This window comes from Micropterus salmoides, unplaced genomic scaffold, assembly GCF_014851395.1.
Source record: "Micropterus salmoides isolate LMB-PRFRI ecotype aquatic unplaced genomic scaffold, ASM1485139v1 Ms_hic_scaffold_20, whole genome shotgun sequence".
Taxonomy (NCBI): Eukaryota; Metazoa; Chordata; class Actinopteri; order Centrarchiformes; family Centrarchidae; genus Micropterus; species Micropterus salmoides.
The window spans coordinates 23,899,320-23,925,756 of NW_024041151.1; the positions used below are offsets into that span (position 1 = coordinate 23,899,320).

At 40.2% G+C, this 26,437-nt stretch overlaps 1 long non-coding RNA gene and 1 pseudogene across 1 annotated transcript; one reads left to right on the forward strand and one right to left on the reverse strand.

Moving 5' to 3' along the window:
* Positions 1-4,473: 4,473 nt before the first annotated feature.
* On the forward strand, positions 4,474-5,188 carry LOC119914092. Its single transcript, XR_005446726.1, has 3 exons — positions 4,474-4,499; positions 4,771-4,989; positions 5,070-5,188. It is a non-coding gene; the product is annotated as an uncharacterized LOC119914092 (long non-coding RNA).
* Positions 5,189-5,925: 737 nt separating this feature from the next.
* Positions 5,926-12,387, reverse strand: LOC119914963 (annotated as a pseudogene).
* Between the last annotated feature and the right edge of the window lie 14,050 nt (positions 12,388-26,437).

The following is a 26,437-nucleotide window of genomic DNA, read 5'->3' on the forward strand; positions in this document are numbered from 1 at the left end:
GTTGCAGTCCACTCTGTACAGTTGGAAGCCAGTCAGCTGCAGCGCGGAGTCCAGTATCAGCTCGCACAGCCACGTCTCTGTGAAACACAGAACAGAAGATGAATAAAAGTCTCTTTTTCCCCACCAGAAGCTGAAGTACGTCCAGTCTGTTGCACAGTGAGCGCATGTTGGAGAGAAATATTGCTGATAGCGGTGTGCGGAGTCCCCGCCAGTGAAGACGCATGAGCGACCCGGCTCTTTTTCCTCTCCTGCGGCGACAGCAAAAGAACCCTTCACCAAAATGTCTAATAATTCCACTGGTGACGCGAGGAAAGTGGGAATTAAATCCGTTGGAGTTGTTCCCCTGATGTTCACAGCCGAATCACAGCCGAAAACTGAATTAACACACAAAAACAAAACAAAACAAAGCACACCTAACACCGAGGCAGCTATATTCAGCACCATCTTGGACATTTGGTGAGATTACTGAATCTACTGTGTGCAAAACAGGTGAGTCAAGTACACAGAGAGGCCAATCACAGGGGGACAGCAAAATTTCATGGAACCGATTTAAACAATACGAGAAAGTCATGTTTGTCTCCCTCCTTGACCCTCAGCAGCTTCAGACATACTAGCTAAAATTCCCTGATGAGGCCTTCTACAGTTTAACACCGACCACGGAACTCTCTTCGATTTGACCCTGCTTAAAGCAGAACTCACTGTATTGTATGCTATTCCCATCACTGGTTTTGAAGGAAAAAGCCCTGCTGACATCTTCACTTTCCTTCAGCAGAAAGATCTATGCAGGAACTTGTGATGTTTGGTGGTGACCATCCCAGTATCTACTGCCTTCAGCCCTGAAACGCATTAAAACTTATTCAAAAAATACGACTGGTCAGGATCAATTGTCAGCATTGGCCTATTTGGCAATTGAGAGGGACTTTTTATTGGAACTGAAACATAACGATGTACTGTACAACAGTGTCATTGAACAATTTCTAAAGAAAGAAGCAGCTTTGTTAAGTTCTATTGATTTTTATGTATCATTGCTAGAGCTGGGCCATATATTTTGATAGAAATTTTCTCTGCTTAGTCAAAGTCTGTCTGTCTATCGATCTTATAATAGCGAAATACTGCACGTCTTTGTCAAGGACTCCTTGATGTCTGTGCAATTTGTGTATTTGAACTCTTATACAGTACGTCTTCTGATAAATCACTTTATTCCACTCGATAAAAGTTCCTTTCACTGTGAATATGGGGTGGTTATGTTGAATGAAAATAGCCTATAGCCATAGTGTTATCGGTGAGGTTATTCAAAGGCAGTTTAAGTGTGGGAGCATGGCAGTGAAGGCCTAGATGTAAAATCCACGGCCTGCCACTGATCAAACTCTGCAACTCTTCCTTATCAACCCCTTTTTTCAGCAAACAAACTCTGATAACCTCACTTTATCTGCCAAAACACCAAACAGCAGACAAATTAACTGATTAGCCCATAAAGAAAGTCAAACATCTAGCAGTTCAAATTTTTTACCAGGAATTGGTGGAGACCAAAAACTGAACTAAAAGGAGCGTAAATACTGTATTAATCTTTCTGTTAGCTTATTGGGGAGTTCTTCTGCCCGCAGGTTGCACAAAGAGCCAGAGCTAGTGTGTGGGGTGCAGCTGGGGACAAATTGAACTGCGACGTTCCCTGAAGATGTGATGATGGGTGGAAAACAGACAGTATGAACATTGATTTACCTAGTAAGAGGGGTCACTGTCCTTACCTGCGCTCAGAGAACTTGAAAATGAAGCACACACTCACCTAATTGATGCAGCATATTGATTGGCCTGAAGGAAGGTTGTTCTTGTATTTGTCCAGAGCTGACCTTGCTGTTAGTGTACCAGTGTCTTACACAGGCAGGCACACCACACAGAGGGAATTTCACTTCAAGTGTACACACGGGGATGCATCACACAGCACCAACCACCTACCCCTCCCATAGAGATGTAATACTCCATGAAGTCAGTGCTTCAGTTTAAAAATGTACTGTAGACATACTGATGAGGACTTAAAAGATAACTGTGGTTATTCTTGACTCTTGTTTTTTATACAGCCTATGCTTTACAGGAAAACACTGCAATTGAATTTCCAACATCAATCTTTTGTGAGGCTAAGTAAGCTTCATTGTTAGAAAACTATCTATGTGACCTGCTTTGAACCAGATGGCAAGTGTTCTGTTCATGCTAGAAAAAAATGTAGGTAAAATATCTGCCAGCCATGAGCACTAGGATATTGTCCTCCTTAGTGGTAGTACTGGAGGAAAGAGCATTTAGCCCATGAATGTCTGTTAGTTCACTTGCTTTGGTCCGGACCAAATACATTGTTGATTATTTGTTTGGTCGCGGTTCGCTTTCACACTGCACTTTTTACAAGTGAACCAGAATTTGTAAACAAAACCATGTGTGCTAAGGTCATCCATTCAATGGACAGAAATTGTGGAGCAGGGAAACGCAGGAAGCTTTCGATTCAAAAACCAAACTATACTATATTTAAGCTCCGGCGGAAAGAGCATGCTCTTATGGCATATGGCATACCATGGCATGCTGACAGTGGCACTGCACAGAAGACGGATCAGGTATAAAGTTTGAGAGAGGCTGTGTTCATACTACCAGATCAACAGATTATTACATCAGAAATTATTACTGCTAACATTACTGCCTACAGCTATGTGTAGTGTAATCACTAATTCATTTAATTTCATTTTTAGCCATTTCATCATCCCTAATTACATAATAAAAAATCTGACCGTTACACTCTGCCTAGGCACAAATGTGTCTCCAGATTTGTCTGTCATATGAGGTAGTTCAGTGTAATTAAAGATGCAATCTGCACAGACCACAAGAGCGTGTTGACTCCAAAAAAGGCACAGTGCTTTCTGCAATTGGGTCAGATCGAGGTTGGGCCATGTTAACACCTTAAATGAACCGTTTGTTGAGAACCAGAACCAAGAGGACCACTTCAGCTGGTTAAGTGCAATTGCTGTATTCACACCTGCCCAAAAGATCTGCACCAAAGGGGGAAACAAACCCTGAGTTTGATTAAATTGAACCAAACAAGGTGTGAAAGGTGTGAATACACCCATTTATTAGAAAATGTAGACGCCCTATTAACAAAAACTCTACAGCCAAGCTTGTTACTCTGTGAGTCTTTACTGAGACACAGCAGTGCTTTAAGCAAAATGCTGACATCAGCATGTTACATGTTCACAATGTAAATATTAGAATGCTGATGTTTAGCAGATCACAGCAGCATCTTAGTTTAGCATATTAGCATGCTAACATTGTTATTTAACATAGCCACAACAGTATAGCTGAGGCTGATGGGAGTTTCATTAATTAAATTAAAATTTTGATAAATGAATGGTAAATGTACGGTGGCCGGGAAGTGCAAAGCAACATTACAAAGACTGAAACACTTTTGCAAAGCTTGAGACAAAGTTACATTTTGGAAAACATTTTTACCCTACCATAAAACACAATTACATGGGCGAAACACTTTACCAAGGACAAAACAAATTTACATTTTAGAATACAAATTAGCAAGACGCAAAACACTTTTACTCGTCCCGAAACAAATTTACAAACGATCGATCCCTCACGGAAAGGGAATGTACCACATACCGGAAGTGACGAGTGAACGCGGGTAATAGGTGTGTTGGTGAGCGCGGTTAATTCGTGTTTTCAATGTGGAGAATATGGCGTGAATATGAAGCATATAGGAATTTAAGTTTTTGGTGACCGAACATGGACTGCGACCGAGGGACTGCATCATTGCGTTCAGTATTTTAACGAGGGCCACTCGTACGCTGTAATCGTGGACATGATGTCAAGTCTACACGGTGTAAACATCAGCTTGAGGACGCTTAAAAGTAAACTGAACGAAGCCGGGATGTACCGCAGAAAGGATTATTCCTCTCCAAACGCCGTGAGTAACGCAATCAGATCTGAACTTCGTGGACCTGGACAACTATTTGGCTACCGCACGATGTGGCAGGTACTTAAACAAAAGTACAATCTTCGAGTGAAGAGAGATGATGTGATGAATTTCCTCTGGGAGCTCAATCCCCGAGGGTGTGAGAGCAGAGTACGCAGAAGGTTTACAAGAAGAACCTATCACTCAATGGGACCTAACTATATGTGGCACGCAGATGGTTACGACAAACTTAAGCCATTCGGTTTGGCCATTTCGGGATGCATAGATGGATTTTCACGTAAAGTATTGTGGCTTGAATGTGGACCAACAAATAATAACCCAACAGTGATTGCTCAATATTTCAAGTCATGTGTGCGAAACCTCGGTGTCATCCCCATGAGACTGAGGACTGATTGCGGCACTGAGAACGGCATAATGGCTGCAATTCAATGTACCCTACGCCACCATCACAGTGACTACTACTCTGGAGCGTCCAGCCACATGTACGGCTCATCTGTAAATAACCAGCGTATTGAGTCTGGTGGTCTATATTTAGAAAGGGAAGGTGAGTTGTCTTCATATAGGGTCATTGAATCTTTGGTCTTTCGGGTTTTCTTCTTGGGAACGAGTAATGAAAAACGAGCACAATAAAGATCTATAAAAAATGTAAAGCAAGTCCTGCCCGTCAGGAAAAGTAGTTGTTCCTGAAAAGAAAATTGAATGGCCAAAAGATTCACAGACCATACATTTCTTTACAACTAACCTTTGATTTCATTATTCAAACATATGTGTATATACTTGATAGTATAAGTAAACATTTTTATCCATTTCTATAGGTCTCAGTTCTGGATGGAGTTATTTGCAGACCTTAGAGATGCTGGATACTTCAACGGGAGTCATGAGCATCAGTGCCTATTGAGATATTGCTTTGGTGATGTTATTCAGAAGGACCTGGATGAGTGTGTGAGACTGTGGAACAGTCACAGGATTCGCCCTTCCAGAACAGCAGCATGTCCAGGAGGAATGCCCAATGAACTCTACTACTTACCACACAGGTAATAAACAGATCATAATATTAATATAATGTTTTAACTTAGATGAAAAGAACTGCAATTATGTTCTCTATTTAACATAGGTTTGGCTCCAGAGACTGCGGATTTCAAGTGGAACAGGCTGAACTGGATGCCCTTCCTGAGGCCAGCCTGTCAATGACTCCTTGTGGGGACCCAAACATGCAGGAATACTTGGACTTTGCCATGGAACACAATAAGATACAGAAGCCGGAGAACTGGGAGTCTGCATCAGAACTGTATATGAAACTAAAAGAAATGGCTCAGCTATGAAATGATCAAAAAGGTTTTTTTTGAAGTGGTGAAACACTGCTGCCTGTCTGAACACAATATTTATGAATCTGTCACTCAAAGCTTAATTGTTTTTAAGTGTGAAGTAAATTAATCAAATGAGTCAAAAATAGTAATGAGCATTTATTACACTTTGTAGTAAAGAAACAATAAATTTTCTTGTTTCTTTATCTAAAACAAGTGATTCACAAAGAGATCCCAGTTTGAGAGTCATGGATCTAAAACATTTTCAAAATGTTAACTGAGAAAAGAACAATCTGCTCACATACTGTAACATTATAAAAACAACTTGGCAACTGCACTTTTAAAGGGATAGTTCCCCCAAAATGAAAATGCTGTCAGTAATTACTCTCCCTCATCTTGTTCCAAATCCATAAGAATTTCGTTCATCTTCGTAACACAAATTAAGATATTTTTGATTAAATCTGAGAGCTGGATCACTCCTCCATAGGCTTCTAAGGGATCGAAACTTGCTGGCCCAGAAAAGTTATTAGATATAATTAAAATAGTCCGAGTGACTACAGTGACTCAATCTTAAGTTTATCAAGCGACGAGAATACTTTTTGTGCGCAAAAACAAACAAAAATAACGACTTCATTCAACTATTAATTTCCTTCGCTGTGCCTCGAGTGAGTTTGCGTAGTGTAACAACGCAGCGCTTCTGTTGTACGTCACACGTAGGCTCACGCTGGTCATGCGTTTCAGAGTCTTAACTCTAGGGGTCATCCATCGTATAGCTTAGAAACAGCCAAATCCTGGACTATTTTGAATTCCAAAGTCCATTTGTGACTTAAACAAAGTGTATGAGTCTAGGAGTGGTAATTTCAAAGTGTTTGAACATGTATTTGCCATTGGGAACACAGAGTCATCCAGGAACTCTATTTGTGGCAGTGGTTCCAAGCCAGATGGGGGAAGTGAGGACAGCCCAGTAGCAAACATCAAAACATCTTCCACAGACACAGCAGCCTGGTCTTCTGCAAAGAAAAAAACAATTCAGATACATCATTGCCATGTGTTTTCTTAACTAGTTATACAAAAAATGAACTAACAAACCTTCACAATCAAGGAGATAGTCTGCCCAGTAGGCCATGGTTTGACTTTCTTTAAGTCTTCGATTACTCCCCGAAGGACTGAGGTCAGTTTTGAAGAGTCTCTCAAGTTCAGAAGCAGTGATTCGACTTTCAGAGTGGTACAGGACAGGGGCCAGCAAAGTAGGGTGTTGCTGTAGTGCATTCAAAAACTCCAGGGTTGAAAGACCATCTCTGAATCTACAGAGTGAACAAAAACATTTCACTGCTGTGTAGGGCCAATTGAATTTAAATTATCTAAAGAAAACTATTAAATATTCTCTTCTCTACAATTAATATCCACCTTAAACATACATTTGGGGGAAAAAATTATGTTAAATTAATTTAAGAAACCCTATTTTTGCGTTGCACATTAAATGTTAATTGTTACAAACTGAGTATAACACAGAAACAAAAGACTGGAATGACAGACAGCTGGGTGGCTTGAGCACTCATACGATGCCTTCAGAAAGTCTACACACCCCTTGCACATTTTCAAAACTTTGTTGCATTATATAATCAATTTCAAATAGTAATATCAATCTTTTTCCTCCTCACTCTACACACACAATACATCATCATGACAAAGCAAAATTAGGTTTTTAGAAATTGTAGCAAATTTGATAAAAATTAAAAACTTAAATATCACATTCACACAAGTTAATGAACATACAGGCAAGAGTGGAAAATGCTAAGCAAAAAATAATTTCTAGTAATTTTTTATATCATCTGGACTTAAATAAAACATATCCAAAAGAATTAAAAAACAATTAGATATATTTTTGGATTTTATGAGTTGACTCCTGAGTCACCTTGCCTGACTCAGGAAAAGGACCAAGTCATTAATCTGTTGACTGTTACTGCATGTTTACACCAGATCTAATGTTGACAAATGATAGATCATTCGAAAGCTTACGAACTCGAGACAGCCTGTGAAACCCATTTTGAAATTGGACGTTGCGTAACTATAGAATCGGTATTCTAAATTCTTTTAATGGGCTCCTCCCCTTTTGGGCATCGTCATGTTTCATAATTTATGATCAAAACCTTTTTTTATCTTGACAAAAGACATTGTCAGAAAGGTCTAAGTCTCAAGGTTACATATTTTGTGACAAAAGTGATATTTCGACATAACTTTATTAATTTGTTATGGCAGAGTGCATACAATTATTCACCCGGTGGCTATTTTTTCAACTTCAATTTGGAACACAACTTTGTTATATATATGGCTTTGATTTTATTGTAATAAATATTTTTTAAATACATATTCTATAAAAAATGGGGGGGAAAAAAAAATAGTATATTTGATTTAATGCAAGTTTAAACTTCCATAACATTTTCATACTTTCACTGTTTTCGTTAAAACAAGACCAAACTTAGGTCTATATTCCATAGCATTGTTGAATTACAATCATTTAAGTTTGAATAGTGCATTTTAAATAGAGATAGATTAATTCCTTTTTTATACCCTAAACAGGCAACGTGACTCAGGAGTCACATACATTTCAAAACATAAATAACAACTACTAAATAACAACATGAACAACATATTACTTAATTTTAATTTCTCCTTCAGCACCTTAATACAATGTTTACAATTAGTGTCAGCATTATTTTAAAAAATTTCCCCAGGAGAAAAGTTAGTTTAATATATATATTTACTATTTCTAAAATTTGATTGTTCTGCACCACTGGCAGCCATGTTTTATTTAGGTCAGGCTGACTAATTGATCACAAAAAATTTGAAAAAACATCATGTGACCAGCAGACTCAAGACAGACCAGGCTGTCATAAGTGATAAGGATTTGATGAAAAAAAATCATTCTTATGCCCCAAAAAAAAAGACTGTTTTAGGGTTAAGCACCTTTGGAAGTAATTCCTGCCTGGATTCCTCGTGTATGAAGCTACAGCTTTACACACCCATCAACATCACCACACTCTTTATATCTGATTTTCAGGGACACACACAAGAGATACTAAAACATCTTTGCATGTCATGATCTCTATGAGAACTGGGGTCAGAAATAGATTCAGATCACTTTAATGAGTAACTGGACTGATTTTCCTCTATGGAAGAATTAGTCAGGAGGAGAATCTTGAGATCTAATTTCTGTTTTTGCTTTGTCATTATGATGTATTGTGTAGATTGATGAGGAAAAGGATTAATATATATTTTAAATTACATCTATAAAAGGTGAGAAGACTTAATGAAGGCACTGTAGTTTGACAGAATGAAGGAACATCACATATCAGTTGAAATACACTAAGGTACAAATTCTGTCACAGTGACAAATTGATAACAGATATACATGCCTGCATAAACCAAAGATGGGGACCATGAGGCATTTCAAACTAGAAAATTTGTATATAAATTCATAAAAAAAAGAAAATCATCACTACAAATATCATCTTACCTTTCAATTACAGATGAGTTGCGGTCAATAATATACCATTGGAGGTAGTCTGACACGATTTCTTTCTTTTCTTCCACAGTAGCCACATGTCTCAGACAACCTGCTGTCTGTAACATTGTGCTGTGTCTCATCATACATTCTTGCAGAGCATCCAATGAAGCAGCATTCTCAATCTGAAAGACGTGACAATGGGCATAAACACCCCTGTCAATAACTGTGTGCACTGTATCTCCTTGCCTATTTTTTAATGACATACATAGCATGGTGTAATCTTACACTATTAAAAACTAATAAATTAATTAATTAAATTCTGCACGCGATATAGAAAGTAAACATTGTCTCAAAACACTGCAGGTACTATGTAAAATTCTGCACTACCATACCCTAGCCTTATGCTACTCTCACCTCTTGCAAAGCTTTCCCTATTTCTTCATCAGTTATTAAGTTATTTGTTGCTTTGAATGAAGGCTGGCCTGCAAGATAATGTACAAGATCTTCCGACAGGAAATGGGGCCCTGGACCTCCATGCACAACTGAACCGATGTCCTTCTGGTCCATCAAAAATGGGCCGGTCTTTTAGGTGTTTCATCAGTAGAGTCAAAAACTCTCGTCTTGGACCACCAGTGTCAATTCCCTCTTCCAGAACACCAGTATCATCAGTAAATTTCACCAGCATGTCACAGGTTTCAGAATAGGTTGTACGCTTGAAACCTCTGACTGCCCCATCCCAAAAGTTAGCCCTTGAGATGTTGAACCGGCTGACTTTTTTGTGATCAATAGGAAGTGACAGGTTTGCCACGATGTCAGGTAATGTAATGCCCGTCTCCTCCCTGTAATGACAAAAAGTGACTTCATTTGTGGATATACCAGAACTATTGTACAGTGAAAAAACTGGAGTGCTATAGTCAAAAGCTGTCATATTACATTGCTGTGTGTTGAAAATTCGTCACATTGACAGCAACCGGCTCTTCGTCTTCTTGCTCAACATTTGGTGAAAACAGGTCTGTGTATTTACTGTTGGGAAATTACCATTTCAATGTTAAAACATCTTACAAACAAAAATCCCATGTAATCAGTTAAATAAATTTAAATTATGTCTTTATCTTCTTTTTTTTTTTACTTACCTGTAGCAAGACGGTTTTTCTGGATTTGTTTCAGGTGGATCCAGATCCTCAGCATCAGATATTACTATCTGAAAAACAGATTAAAATGTCTTAAACAACAACACTGAAAGCAAGAAATGTCATGCTGCCACAGTCTGCCTTATAACCTGTCCTGGCTGAATTGTTGATGATTGTCCTGGTGCATCTCTGAAACATGATAAAACATATTACAATGATTAGCTCCATGATAAAAGCTATAAGGCAGTTTTGAGTAACATGTAGTAGTAGAGGGAGGGAACAAAAAGATTTATACAAAAAAAACAACAACATTATTTCGTTATAAATCGCATACATATGGCGTTTTCTGTTTCAAGTTCATCCGAGCTAATTCTCTGATCACATCAACAACTCAAATAATTTAAGATAAATTATTTCTTAAGAACATGTGGATAGGAGCGCTTCATGAACTCAAATCTGAGTTTGTTTGAGTTTCTTTTTGAATGGAAAAGGTATAAAATAAGAGAAAGCTCAAACTACTATTTTTAACTATTACAGTACTTGTATTGCAAGTTTCAGAGTTATAATTAAATAAAGGCCTATAGTACCTTTGTAGAAACGAAAATGATGTGGGACAGTGGATACCCCCCACTTCATTCTCGTGTGTTTTTTTAATGGTTTGGTTAATTTGTGTCATTTGTGTTTATTCACCTGCAAGAGCAACTGTATTTCAGTAGGTTTATTCTGTGATGTTAAAAGTAAAGCTCACACAGGCAGCTGTGGGTACTCTTGGTATGCAGCGAGGGGGCACCTCAGTCAGTTACAGAAACGGCTGATAGCATGTAGCAACGTTGAGCTTATGTGCAGAAATATAAATGTATGTATAATGTGTCTGTGTCAAGATGTAAATAAATAATTTCAACCCATGCAAGCCTGAAAGTTCCTTTGTGTCCAAGTGTGCAACACCTACCTTTCATCTTCCAGTTTGTATTTGGGAGTACTTCGATTTTGTGGTTCAAAAACCTGAGAGGAAACGGATAAAATGATCAGCTTACATCATTTTTTTACATTACAACACAGTATATCAATGCTGAATGGTTGTCTGTGTTACTGTTTAATAGTAACGGCAAAATAATCAAAACAAGCCTTTTTCACTAAAATATTGATCAGGATATTGATGTTATGCTTAAAATCCAATAAATCTAATAAATGATATGAAAATGAATAAATACAAACATACATAATTGGTTTAAAAAAGAACTAACAGATGTACCAAAGTGTCAGCTCGATTGAATTCAGCTCTGCTCCTTGTTGTGATGACAATTTCAGAATCAGAATCTGAGGTATCGTACTCTGAAAAAATTAAATCAAACAACCATTATTTATCCTTCAGCAGAGTATTTGAATATTTAAAAATATTGAATTATGAGATCCACTAACCTCTTTTAAAGTGCTTTTCTAGGCAAATGAAAAAAGTAATCCTGGAATATGCCTTTCCTATTTCCTTTTTATATTCTGCCAATTTAAATGGCCTTTCTGACCCAGGCACATGGACCACCTCTGAGCAGTCTGGATACAAAAGGACATAAGGTCCTTCGTGCATGTCCTTGTTAAATGTTCTCATTTTCTGGACAGCTTGTTTCAGTAGATCAGGTGCTGCTATCTCTGGGTCTGTAAATAACGGGAGTGTTTTCCCTCTTAGAGGTTTTAAATCAGTTCCGTCAGTTCCATGTGGCCCCATCAATCCTACGTTTATCTAGTAATATAACAAAGATATAATTCATGTATAGGTAAAATCCACACACACACAAATACATATAGAACATTGCAAAATTTTATAGGACGGTCAGTACAACTTACCTGGACGTTTTTTCTTTCTTTAGGCCTAGATCTTCCTTTTGGCCCATAGTTAAAAGACTGTCTTTCTTTTGACTTCGAGCTTCTATACTCCATGAACTGTTTGTATGATGGGCATGGTTGTTCTGCTGAAATGGATAGAGTTCCGTTTCAAAATAGAAAGTTAGAAGCATAGAGACTGTAAAAGGTTAGAAGCCGCTCGAAAAATCATTAGCATTACTACCCAATTTTGTCCATATGTCCTCAGATAGCTAGCATTATGCTACACTTACTTTGCTTAGCACTGTCCGGCTGTCGAGAAGTCCCCTGTGTTTCCGTCTGGTTCGCGTCCTTTAAAAACTCCAAACACCGACCGCACGTAAAGCAAAACCGGGTTAAGCTGCTCATGTGTTTACCACAAAACGGGCAAAACATCCCTCGGTCGCAGTCCATGTTCGGTCACCAAAAACTTAAATTCCTATATGCTTCATATTCACGCCATATTCACCACATTGAAAACACGAATTAACCGCGCTCACCAACAACACCTATTACCCGCGTTCACTCGTCACTTCCGGTATGTGGTACATTCCCTTTCCGTGAGGGATCGATCGTTTGTAAATTTGTTTCGGGACGAGTAAAAGTGTTTTGCGTCTTGCTAATTTGTATTCTAAAATGTAAATTTGTTTTGTCCTTGGTAAAAATGTTTTGCCCTTGGTAAAAGTGTTTCGCCCATGTAATTGTGTTTTATGGTAGGGTAAAATGTTTTCCAAAATGTAACTTTGTCTCAAGCTTTGCAAAAGTGTTTCAGTCTTTGTAATGTTGCTTTGCACTTCCCGGCCACCGTATAAATGAATTCGAAAAATGTGGGCTATTCCACATAACGCTAGGGGGAAAATACCAGTAGTTGTTAAGACAATTCAGCTCGGCTCAAATAAAATGATGTCCTCATAATGGCACTGGAGGTTAGGCAATCGTCAAAATCCATATTAATTAATTGTTTGGGAACCACTGATGCCTGTGTATCAAACCTTATGCCAATCCATCAAGAAGTTGTTGAGGTTTTGCACTTAAAACTTTGACTGTTGGGGGCACACCTGAAAACGTCAACCAGGGCTGAATGCTGAACGGCATTGACAGACCCGAAGCCCCTTACCCTAACCATCACAGGGGTTAGTTACTGCATGCATGTTCATCTCCTTTGTGGCATTTTATATGGAAACTGAAGGGTACCTTTAGAGTCAAATAACTACGCTTTGTCACGCTGTCTGAAAGCATCAGAAATGACTAGGGATGGGTATTGCTACTCGATACCTTTGTGGTATCGACCGAAACAGCCCAGTATTGAGAATGTATAGAATGTAAATATCTCCAATCAAACCAGTACTTTTTGCAACCAGATTATGGGGGAAAAAATACTATTTGTATGGTTTTACTGTATGGCATTTACTGTATTGTATGGCAGCCAAGCAACACACCAAAAGAAAGAATGCAGCGTTCAGCTGACAGAGCCTCCGACTGCAGCTGCGGCTGCTTCAGATGTAGATGGTTTGACTGGCTGGGCGTGCAGCCTCTTTTCCTCTGTTTGTGTCTTTAGTGTAGTTAAGTGAGTTATTTAAACAGACTCCTTACTCGTTTTATACTTGTGAATGTCGTGTTTTGAGGAGGTTTCAATTCAGTTTATTGATCCAAAGTTAACAAAATAATTTTTCGTTCTTTACTTTCAACACATGCATCAAAATATTACTATAAATTTGTTCGCCATAACTCATTTTGTAACTAAACTATTTCACTCCTCCTCTCTCATTCAAATATAAAACAAATTAGCCATATAGGCTAATAATACCTGTCAGGATGACCTAATTAGGATGAGGAGGATCTGATACAATTTCCCAATACTTTCATGTAACAGTTTTTTGAAACAAGAAAAAAATAAGATAGATAACCTTGCTTGTCCATAACAACAGTAAAAAATAATACTAGGCTAAAAATCAACTACTATGGCTTCAACAGGTGACATTTTATGCAAGGTATCGAATGAAGTACTAAATTGGTATCGGTTAGTTTATTTCTGTCCCCATTTGAACGTAACATGGCATTTCAGCATTTTGTTTAATAAAAGGGAAACTGTGTAGCTAAATGCTCAGTCTATCAGGCAGTTTCCTAGTGCGTTGTGATCCCACAGGTACTCCTAACCCAAGTGCTTTGGGTGGATCAGGTGTTGGTGTCACCAGAGGGGCCTGTGTGCCCATGTGTGCATGCTCAGCCTTTGTAGAGGGCACAGCCACCTCCTCCGTTGGCTCTGGTGTGGCCACTGGTAGACCTGCATCCACCACTGACTCTTTGCCCGTGGGCACGTCATGGGCACTGACTTTTTCCGCACCTGCATCATGACGCAGGCGCACAAGATCCTGATGTCTGCGAAACACACGTCCATCCCCCAACTCCACAAAAAAAGAACCAGGACCGCTCTGCCTCAGTATCAGTCCAGGTAGCCAGGGCTAATTTGTACTACAGCTGAAATTTCTCACGTAGACATAAGCACCCACCGTTGTATCCTGGCTGAGGCTAAGGGTGGGATGCATCTGTTCTCACCAAACAGGCTTATCAGGGGCTTATGGTCAGTATAGATTTTGAACACACGACCATAGAGGTACTGGTGAAAACGTTTCATTGCAAAAACAATGGCCAGGCCCTCTTGCAGATGTCAGTGTACGGGAAGTAAAGGTAATAGGCTTCTCTGAACCGTCCTCCATTACATGTGAGAGCACTGCCCCCACCCCATAAGATGAGGCATCAAATGAGATCTCCTTGCCTAGATTATAATGCACCAGCAGCTTTGCTCCTCCTGCTCTTTATCCCACTGCCACTTTGTATCTGCGTGCAACAGCTTGTACAGCGGGGCTAATACCTTTGAGAGGTCAGGCAGAAACTTGCCATAATAATTCACCATCCCCAAGAAGGATCAAAGTTCAGTAACACTCTTGGGCTAGGGGCCTCCTTGATAGCCAGCACCTTGTCCTCCACTGGACAGAGCCCCTCAGCTGTGATTTCAAGTCCCAGATTACAGGTTACACTTGGTGCCATAAACACACACTTGCTGCGTTTCAACCTCAACCCTGCATCTGAGAGCCTTTGTAGCACCCGTTCTAGGTTAGGACCATGCTCTACCTCTGTAGCTCCTGTGATCAAAATATCATCCAAATACACAGCTACGTGCAGGATTCCCTGTAACAAACTGTCCAATGTCCTTTGAAAAATTTGCAGGGCTGGATGCCACTCCGAACACCAGGCGATTATACTTGAGTAATCCCTTGTGCGTATTTAATGTGACGTACTCCTTTGAATCCTCGTCCATCAGCAGCTGCTGGTAAGTGTGGTTCATGTCAAGCTTGGTGAACAGTTTTCCTCCAGACAGTGTCGCAAACAGGTCCTCCATCCTCGGCAACGGGTACTCCTCCAGTTTAGTGACCTGGTTCACTGTGAGTTTATAATCCCCACATATCCTTGCCGTTTTGTCGGGTTTCAGAACTGGGACAAAGGGAGCTGCCCAATTTCAAAACTGGACAGGTTCAAAGATGACTAGCCCCTGTAACTGTTCCAGCTCCTCCTCAACTTTGCCCTTCATAGCATAAGGCACTGCCCTAGGCTTAAAGAAACACGGTGCAGCTGTAGGGTCCACATGGAGTTTCACTGTCACCCCCTTCAGTGTGCCTAGTTCATCCCTAAGCACGTCACTGTATCGCTGCAGAATGTCCTCAGTTGTGTGAGCATATTTAATTTCATGCCAGTTTAGACAGATTTTTGGAAGCCAGTCCGGCCCAACAGACTGGGCCCATTTCCCTTAGCTATCACTAGTCTGGCATCGGCCCTCTGACCTCCGGTTGCAATCTTACCTTCACTACCCCCAAGAGAGAGGCTGTCCTGTGTACGTCCTGACTTTTAGCTTTGAGGACCTGACGGGCGGAGGTTTGGCCCCCTCATCTCTTCCTGTAGGTTTCCGCGCTGATAACTGAGGCTGTGGCCCCTGAATCAATCTCAAACTGAATGACCTTTCCATTTACAGAGAGGGTGGCATAATAGGGCTCAGGTGGCTCCTCATCAGTTTCCATTCCAAACATGTTGTAGGCACACTCAGCTTCTTCCTCTTTTTCATTTATGTGATGCGCTGCTGCCTGGGCCTGTTGAACCTTCCCTTGCCCTGGCTTAGCCTTAATCTTAGTACTTCTGCAGTTTTCAGCTAAATGTCTTTTTTTACTACAAGAATGGCAAACTGTGTCTTTAAACTTGCAGTCATTTGCATAGTGTGCCCCTCTGCACTGAAAACATTCCACATGGCTTACCCTCACTTTTCACGTGGTGCACTGCTGCCGACTGTGGTTCTCCATGTCCCTTCTGGATGTCTTTAGCATTATGCGCAGCCATCTGCATTGCTTGGTAAATCTCCAAGGCTTTCTTAAACGTCAGCGGTGGGATTTCCCCCAGCAAGCGGCACTGAATGGCGTCATTACTAATGCCGCATACCAGTCTGTCATGAAGCATGTCGTCCAACACTGCTCCGAAATGACAGTGCTCGGATAATTACCGAAGTTCTGCTACAAAATTAGCCACAGACTGACCTGACTTCCTGAAACGTTGGAATATCACTGATGGTTTGGGATTGTGGATGTTCCCCACAAGCTTGACCAGATCCTCATATGACATCTACCCCGGTTTCCACGGCGTAGCTAAGTTCTGTATTAGCTTGTATGTCCTCGGCCCACAAACACTCAGGAGAATGGAGCGTTTCTTCTCCTCTTCAGTAATGCCATTAGCGTCAAAAAGGTGTCTCAACCTTTCCTCATACTTAGTCCAGTCCTCATCTCCTTCCACGAATTCACCAACAGTCCCAAATGTAGCCATGTAAAGGTTTGGCTCTTCCTTGGCCTTGCTGCTCCTGCCTGTGGCCTAGCTAGCTAGCACACTTTATCCTAGCACTCGACGACGACGACGACAACGGTGGTGCATAGATAAGATGCTTGCCTTTGGTGTGGGAGACCTGGGTTCAATTCCCACTGTGAGATTGTGTCCCGGAGCAAGACACTTACCCCTAGTTGCTCCAGAGGCGTATGACCTCTGACATGTATAGCAATTGTAAGTCGCTTTAGATAAAGGCGTCAGATAAATGTAAATATAAAACACAAGGGGGGCCAGCAGGGGGTGGGCAGTGGAAACTTAACAGGCATCCTTTTACAGACAGTTCCCCTAGCTGTAACATATAGTATTAGCTATATTCTGCCCACATACAATACAATACCCAACCCTAGTAATGATGCACTGAGATGAGAATGTGTTGGCACCACAAGTCCAGATACTGTAATACAGCACATCTGCATACATTCAATGGGTGGAGAGAGAGAAAGAGAAAAAAAGATAAAAGTTTTCTTCTTCTCACATAAGGATATATACTCATCTCACAAGATGATATGGTTCATATGACTTGTTTGTTGCATTTCATCTAATATGAAAACACAATTTTACTGTTTCTTATATGCGAGAGAAAACACCAGGACATAGTCAGTGAAAAAGATGAGTTTAATGTACTGTAAATAACATTCAATTTCCGCCTGCTTTCTATATGTTATTCTGAATATTTTATTGTAGCTGCAAAGCATGTTAATGAAACATGACTTTAATATTCATGGACTGAGCCTTTCATAAGCAAGAATACAGCATTTGTACAATTTGCATTTGCAATTTGCACAATGGCAAAGTGATATGTTTTGTCAGAGCTGCACTGACCATCTAATCTAAAGAATTTTAGAATAAAAGTGGGTAGTGACCACTGAAAATATGAAATGAAAAGTTAAATGTGTCATTGATTTAATGGTATTACCAAGACCAAGCCAGTGACTCAAGTATTTATTTGGCCTGTTGACACAATAATGCAACAAGTTAGTGGAAGATGTGCTTACTTGAATCTGTGGTACAACATGTTTTGCCAGTTGTTTGATTAAACCAACATCTATATTAAATTAATGGGTTTCATTAAATGCAGTTATAACCTTATGAAACTAATGGCAGTAATACTGTTGTTCTGTTTATACTTTGTTTATTCTTAATTTGTAGCCACCCATCGAACCTATTCACAATTAGCATGTAGTGTGCGTGTGTGTGTGTGTGTGTGTGTGTGTGTGTGTGTGTGTGTGTGCAGTAAGTGTTTGTGTGCACTTGAGTGTTTAAGTCTTCTGAAATTAGATATTAAGTAAAAAATGTAAATGAAAACACACACACGCTAGTTCTGATAATATCATACACATTAATTTCACCCTACATCACATGCACCTCTTTTTTTGGAATCACTTTCATTGTGTTCAGTCAAGATAGCTGGAACTCATTAAACTGCTGGATAAAGCACAAGCAAGGGAGGTCACGGTTTGTCTATTGGAACGATTATCAGAGGCAGACCACCCTCATGTGACTTCTCACAGTTAGGATACCTTTCTACAAAAGACAAAATAAACAGAAAGCAAGATCCAGCAGTGCAATCAGGCATAGCTCTTTAATGTCCTGATGTCATTCGTTCCTGAGCACGGAGGCTGTGGCACAGAGCGGGTTTCGATAAGCTCCCAAGCAAAGTTACATCTAATTAGATATGCTGGTGACATTGCCTCCCAGTCCTGATAACTGTAAGGCCAGTGAACAACAAAAACTGTTTGTCAGTGTGGTCTTACACAGTATGGACACAGTCCCTCAGGAGCGCAGTAAATGAGACTCTCGTTTGAAATACAAAACGGAAACTAATGACACAATATATTACTCTCTGCACCAACAAATGTGCTACTACACAAGTGTTGCCTGTGCCTGGGGATTATCTATTGTTTTAATTAAGAATGAGGCCACTAATACAGTTCCCTGTGGAAAACAACTGGCCAAGACATTGTAATGAGCCCGTTGAGAGCAACCATAACACACCAGAGCTTTGCCACTGTGCATTATTCAGTGGCCAAGAGGTTAGACAAGCAAGCTGTGTCATACAATGACTATATCTACCATCTACCAAATTAAATAATACATTTTATTTCTATAGCGCTTCAAGACACTCAAAGACACTTTACAGTAAAAGCAGAAGTTATGTCCATTTAAAACACATTAAAAAAATAAAGAGCACAATATAAAATATGTGAATGGTAGATAAAAACATGTGGTGCGGAAATACATTAGAGCAAGGGGCGACCATATAAATAACAAAATAACAAACAGCAGCAGGAGTATATAAAATTATTTGATGTTAAAAGCTAGTCTAAAAAGGTGGGTTTTGAGAAGTGATTTGAAAGAGTCCATGTCGCTGCAACCTCGGATGTGTATGGGTAAGGAGTTCCATAGAGAGGGGGCTGCAATGGTGAAAGCTCTGTTGCCCCACCCCGATGCAGTGCTTGTACCTTATTTGAGGTGAGAGGAGGTTAGTGTCAGAGGAACGGAGGTTGCGGAGGGCTTTATGTGTGAGGAGGAGGATTTATTACTGAATGTGTTGGGGAACAGGGAGCCAGTGAAGATTCTGGAGGACGGGGGTGATATGGCCACAGGTGCGTATGTGGGTGAGGAGGCGGGCAGCAGAGTTTTGGATATATTGAAGTTTATTTAGGGCTTTGGCAGGTGAACCATAGAGGATGCTATTGCAGTTGTCAATTCTGGATGTAATGAAAGCGTGAATCAGTGTTTCGGCAGCAGAGAAGGTGAGTGATGGGCAGAGACGGGGAATGTTTTTGAGGTGAAAGAAGGCAGTCCTGGTGACACGGTTGATGTGGTGTTCAAAAGTGAGGTTGCTGTCAAAGACAACTCCAAGGTTGCGGATGTGTGGGGATGGAGACAAGGTGGAGTTGTTGATGGAAAGGCTAAAGTTGTTGGTGTTTTTTGTGAGTGATTTGGGGCCGATGATGATCATGTCAGATTTATTGGAATTGACTTGTAAGAAGTTGGTTTGCATCCAGGTTTGTATGTCGCTGAGGCAGTTGGTCAGAATTGCAGAGGTAACTGTCGTGATGGATTTGGTGGAGATGTTGATCTGGACGTCATCGGCGTAGCAGTGGAAGTGGAGACCATATCTACGTATGAAGTTACCGAGTGGCAGGATGTAAATGATGAACAGGAGAGGACCAAGCACCGAACCTTGGGGGACGCCTTGTGACAAAGGAGCAGTGGAGGTTGGTGAGGTAGGAGTGGAGCCAGGAGAGTGCAGTGCCAGTAATATTGGAGTAGGTTTCCAGTCGGGAGAGAAGAGTGTAGTGGTTGATGGTGTCGAAGGCTGCAGTGAGGTCGAGCATGATTAGGATGGTGAGGTGACTGGAGTCGGCGGAGAGGAGGAGGTCATTAGTTATTTTGAGGGCTGTTTCAGTGCTGTGTTGTGAGCAGAATCCAGATTGAAATGGTTCGAAAAGGTTATTAGTGGGGAGGTGGGTTTGAATATGAGCAGCGACATCACGTTCTAGTATTTTTGATAGGAGATTGAAGATGGGTCGGAAAATTGGACATGATGTCCGGGTTGAGACCAGGTTTCTTGAGGATAGGGGTGACAGCTGCAACTATGAGTGTTGTGGGGACTGATCCAGATGTGAGGGAGGAATTAATGATTTTAATGATGAGTGGGGTGATTGATGGAAGGCAGTTCCGGATTAGGGATGATGGGATGGGTTCTAAGCTGCAGGTGGAGTTGTTCATTTTTGTGGTGAATTGTGACAGTTCTAAAGGGGACAGAGGTCAGAAACAAGACAGTGACTGAGAGTGTGGAGGGGTGGGGGCAGGTGGGGGGTTGAGGGGACTGGGGAAGTAGTGAAGATGCTGTAGATGTTGAAGTTGAATTTGTCCACTGTGAAGGTTGTAGAGATGTTGTTGGGGGGAAATACATAACACCTGATTTAGCTAAAATGACATGTCAGAAGATGCTTTTGACAGATGTAGTGTATAGTTTGATTTCTGTGTCCTCCCTTCCAATGCCCTGCAGGTTTAATTTCTGCTAAGAAAAGAATCTTGCAAGCCAGCAGTGGGTAAGGAAGTATTCAGATTTACTGAAGGAAGTAAATCAATCCATCATTGCAATTCTCCATTATAAGTAAGTCCTACTAAGTTAAAGTAAAAAGTAAAAAGTATAATGAACAGACTGAAAATCAAGTTGTTGGCCCATTTAACGGTAATATATTATTATGTACTACATTATTAAAACTGATGTATAAGCAACCTTTTACTGTTGTAATTGGTTGAGGAGTCAAGTTAATTTTATTTATTTATCCCAATATCTATATCTAGTGACTATATGTGTCAAACAAAAGTAGTAGAGTAAAACTACAATATTTTCCTTTTGATATAGTAGAATAGGCAACATTGGACTACTGTAGCAAGAGACACTTACATTTTGAAAGTATTACAGTCCTGTCATATCAGACATATCAGATTTGTTTTTTCAATTTGGTGTCAGAACATTTGATTTATCGATTGCTTTCAGGATGTAAATAAAATGTCAACAAGTATAACACAAAATGCTACTGGAAAAAATGCCTACCCCAGCACAGTACAATACTTTAGTAAATGTACTTAGTTACTTTCCACCACTGCAACCCTATACCTACAATTTTTATGCCGTTGTTACGGATAAATAATTTGTTAAATATTGAATATATTGATATATATATATTATATATAATTATATTATATAAAACTATATTGAATGACAGCTAGACATTTTTCAAATAATTTTTCAGTACATCAGTTCACAGTATTGTGTGGCAGATAAATGCACCTAGTTAGAACTTTCAAAAGGCTTTGAAAAAGCGAACAGGGGCAGAGGGAGAGAAGCAGCCCAACACAAAATCCACATAGAAATGAACAGAAAATATAAACAGTTAAGGTGATAGTGGTACAGACCCCTCTGACGCTAATTCTAAAAAATGAATAATGGTACAAATATTTATAGTGTTATATAGTATGATAATAATAATAGGACTAATAATAATAATTATAGCAGTGGCTGTCCACCAGGAACATAATGGCAGCAGCAAGCCCGCAACCACAAAGGAAGCCTGCAACTAAAACCAAAACAACCCAAGGACCAACATTAACATTGCCCAGCACTCTCATAAAATGCATTTAGTGTTTTGCAACATGGGGGGGGAGTATTTAAAATATATCTGCTGAATTTCACAACACACAAAAGATTTGGTTACTGATATTCTTGTCCAAAATAAAGTTTTGATTAATCTCTCAGAGTGTCCAATACCAAAGCTTTCATAAAAAGTGACAAGGCGTAGTTATTTGACGCTAAAAGTACAGCCCAAACGTAGCTAGCTAGCTCGTGTTAAAGGTGTTGACAGCACCCCCCAAGCCCCTTACCCTTACCATAACCATCAGAAATGTTAGTGTCTAAACCTAAGTCACTGACTTTATGCATGTTGGCGAACCCTACAGCTGTGCACATCGTCCGTGCTAGCAGGTAGGGTTAGTCTCCTTTGTGTTGTTGCGACGTCTAAGCTGAAGGGTACTTTTAGCATAAAATAATTACGCTTTGTCACACTGTCTGAAAGCGTCAGTAATGACACACTGAGATGAGAACCTGTTGTTATTCTAGTCCCATTGGAGCACTTCCATGACCTATATGTCCTTCATTTCCAATTAGTCCAAATTTCTCATTTTTCTTTGATGTCCGAAGACCGTTTTGCTGTTCAAACAGCATCTGTCTAGCAGAGAGTCCATCTCCTCAAGGCTTAAGCCTATTTCTAATTAATCTGTCCCTCTAACAGTAGAGAGATGAGGTCAGAAAACAGGCTGAAGGTGACTGGCATTGGATCTGGGTCTGTTTATTTTCATCTATGTTTAATTTAGCTGTGTTTAAGCAGCTGCCTGAATGACCCAGACATACATTACAAGACTAACACTCAAATCTTCCCCTTTCAATATACAGTATACCATCTCAGCACATTAAGAATGCTTAGTATCTAACATTTACCGGCCTTTACCTTGGCTGTCATCCACATAAAAATTAGTTTACCTGATACACAAAATACACACCAAAAATTAGACTAAACCCAAGTTTGGATTAATAAAACATTAAATACTGATAATTGTGAGTCATTTTGTGTTGCCCACAGATGGGCACTGTGGGATTTTAGATAGAGTTTTAAAATGTAAAAGTCTGTAGGATACATGAATTATAGCTGTTGTAGTTTTTTTAGCTGTGTGCAGCAGTGCCACAAATCAATAAACAACTACTCACAACGGTGACGCTTAGCTAGGATGTTGTTGAATTATATACACATTTATGGAGGGAACCATAAATTATCCTGGTGTCCTACTTTACTGCAGGTACCCAGAGGAGTGGGGAAAGAAGTTGACACCAAAACAGTACTCTGATTTGGCCATAGCTATACGCATCTGGTGTGGTCACACCAAACAGAAGTGCTTGTCACAAGCGCATTTACATAATTGCTTCTGAATTTGTTCTAATAAAGGCAATGTAAAACCATTTCCCCGCTCTGTAACAAGCTGGAATCCTGAGAAGGGTAGCCAAAGCAGACTTCTACATATAGTTTAACAGGCAGCCAAGAGTGCAGATACAGTTACAGACACTCTTCTGCAGAAGCTAGCAGAACACAAACTCAGCATTCACTATGTCTTAGACTTCTTCCTGACAGCTTTCCTGTAAAGTATATCAAAACGCCTCTGGAACAACACAACAGCAAGATCCTTCTGCAAACTGCCCTGCCCACATAATCCACAATGCAATAAAATGTGCCAGCAATGCACTGGAAATAGATGTGGAGACTGTAGTGATCAAATCATTTAATAAATCATATAATCAAATCAGCTGCTTGGCCAAGAGAATCGCCACCCTCAAAGAAATGTTTGGATTTGTTGACACGGAGTACCTTAAATTAGTGACTGTTTCCTGCGATAAACATGAAGACTTCTTGTCGTTGGGATGCAAAAAGTGTCCCCAAGTCATCTGGGATGTGCTTGCAGGCAACGAGCATGATGAAGAGGGACAAAAACTTTCTTTTTCTTGCAAAACACCCTGAAGATGTTTTGTAATGCTGTGCAGAGTCTTGCGAGTGAGCATCTCAACTGTGCTGCTAATGCTGAGAATATATTTTTGAAAGATTGGGGGATATTTTTTTTAGAATCTGCATCAGGGAAAAACATTCTACACACAGAAAACCATACTTAAACAATTTTTAGTTTAATACTGCCCTGCACTACGTGCAATAAACTACCTTACATTTGACTATACAGAAAATAGTAAAACTCACTGGCTGTCATTACCAGACAAGCACTATAATGCTGTGTCCTTTCTACCTGAAATCATACCTGCTGTCAGTTATTTTGAGGACCCAACGTCTTTTTTGCTGCCCACCACAAAGTAGGATGCAGGCTTTTTTGTCAATGTATTTTAATTTTGAAAAATACACAATGCGCAAATAAAACAGCGAGACAGCAGACAGGTATACAGAGGGAAATGCAACGACAGAAACACAGAGAATGAGAACAATGATGATAAAAAAAGAGATATTGTATTTGTTATTAAAAATTAAACAGTTAGCTCACGTTCACTAAGGGTGACTATGTGTGGCACACGCCAATCACACCTCCCTTGTTCTGTGACTGAGATATGGGCATCCACAAAAGCTAAATGGTGACAACAAAACCAACATAGTGGAAAATTGTACCACTGTGAGAAGTGGAGAGTCCGTCTAGCAGTATGTCAGGTGTTTGCGGCGTCTGCGGCCTATCCCTGGCCCTGTGTACAGTCCACGGTCGGGCAGAAGTAAATACCTGGAGCAGCATCTTTCTTGCCATGAAGGCCTCCACCAACCTCAGACCTCAGCAACAAAAAACTTCAGCCATTGTAAATGAATACACTGATTCATATTGTAACATCCCTGTTTTTGCCTTGTCAGTCTGATTATTGCTGTGGCTATGAATATGCATGCAGTTCGGTGGTTCAAAATTGTAGATTGGAGCACTGACTCATGTATCAATGTGGGGGATTAACCTTAAGAATCTCAAACATTAACAATGTTGGAAAAAACTCTGGCTGATAACCCAAAAAACATATAGTCAATTTCCTACAGTGCACCAGGGGGAATGATACTTATTGTGCTGTACTGCAATTCTCAGTGTCTCTGATGGAGCAAAGGGCAAGGAAGCTACTGTAGATAATACTGAAACAACTGGGAGAGCAACTGGAGGAGAGCTTGCACCAATGGTGTGGCCAGGTAGTGATGACCCTTTCTTTCTGAGACAACTGATGATTAGTGATGGCAAGTTCGACTCTTTAGACGGACTCGTTCATTCAAATCTCGTTCATTAAAATGAACTAATCTTTTTTTGTGTCATTTCGTTCAATTGAACTAGGCTGGTTATTGCGGCGCTGAAGCCCTCTAGTGGGCGATTAAAAAACAGCACCGTTCCCAAACACGGGGCTGCCTGGCTTGCTTTAATTGACAAAGTATAATGCACACATTCACCTCTTCATTACTGTATTACTATATCATCATTATGTAAACCCCCTGGGTGCACAACCAAATTCAAACCATGTAAAAACCACAGAAATATGTTGTCTATATGCAATCCACTAATCCGGCTAGATCCTTCCATTTTCACAATCTTTCCTGAGTATTCAACCAGACCAGCCATATAAAGTCTTATGTATATTACTATTACTATCTTTATCTGTATGCTCATTCATCAGTAGCTAACGTCCCTATCCATGAGTAATATAGAAGTAATAAGCTTGATACACTATCTGAATAAACACACTCTTATTAAAATTCAACCAATTTAATAATAATCTGGATCAATCCACCAAGTTCTTAAAAGAACTCCAGCACAGAGGAACAGAGAAATAAACACATATAAACGCAGCAGTTTGGCAGTTGTGGACGCAGAATGGGTCACATCAGGTTCTGATTCTGCAAACAGAGAAACAAACATGAGCACATTGCTCTCAAAAACTGCCAGGTTGTTTACCAATAAGGAGCTGTGAAACAACAGCACGGCTCTGTTGGTAAATAAAAAGTAAAAGTTACGTTGTGTTCTCTGGCGGACCCGGATTAGCTGTTAGCTAACGCTAACGTTGCTACTTGTGTTTTAATGTTTTAATTACTGGGTCTGTTTGTTTTGGAGAGGAGACGACCTCGGAGGTAATTCAGCTCCAGATAGAACTCTGTCAGGGCACTGAAGTGGAGTGGACCCAGAACAACTCTCATCAGCTGTTAGCTGTAAACACTAGCAGGACTAAAGTTACGGTGCGGCTGTGTTAAAACTAAAGCACAACATCACTGCGCTGTAATAATGTTATGCTTTATTAAATGTCACGTCATTAACAAAATAGCTATATAATGTCAGTCCAGTTACCTGACGGCCGACTTGCCTCTCATTCTCCAGCACTGGCAGTCACTCAGCCTGCAGAATGAACGAAAGACTGAGGAGGACCCATGTGAACGGTGAATAAGTCAAACCTGGAGATCCACAGTTGATAGTCGTGAACTAATCAGTTCTGTTTCCTGTGCTGACGGAGCCCATGCAGCTGCCGTGTGACGAGTGAACGTAAGAGTCCAAGATCCTTCACGCATGCGTGAAAATGAACGAATCACTCAAAGAGACAACCCGTTTCTCCTGAGTCATATACACGATTAGGTCTTATGAACGAAATGTTCTTTGAACGACACAACACTACTGATGATGCAGACAAGCAAAG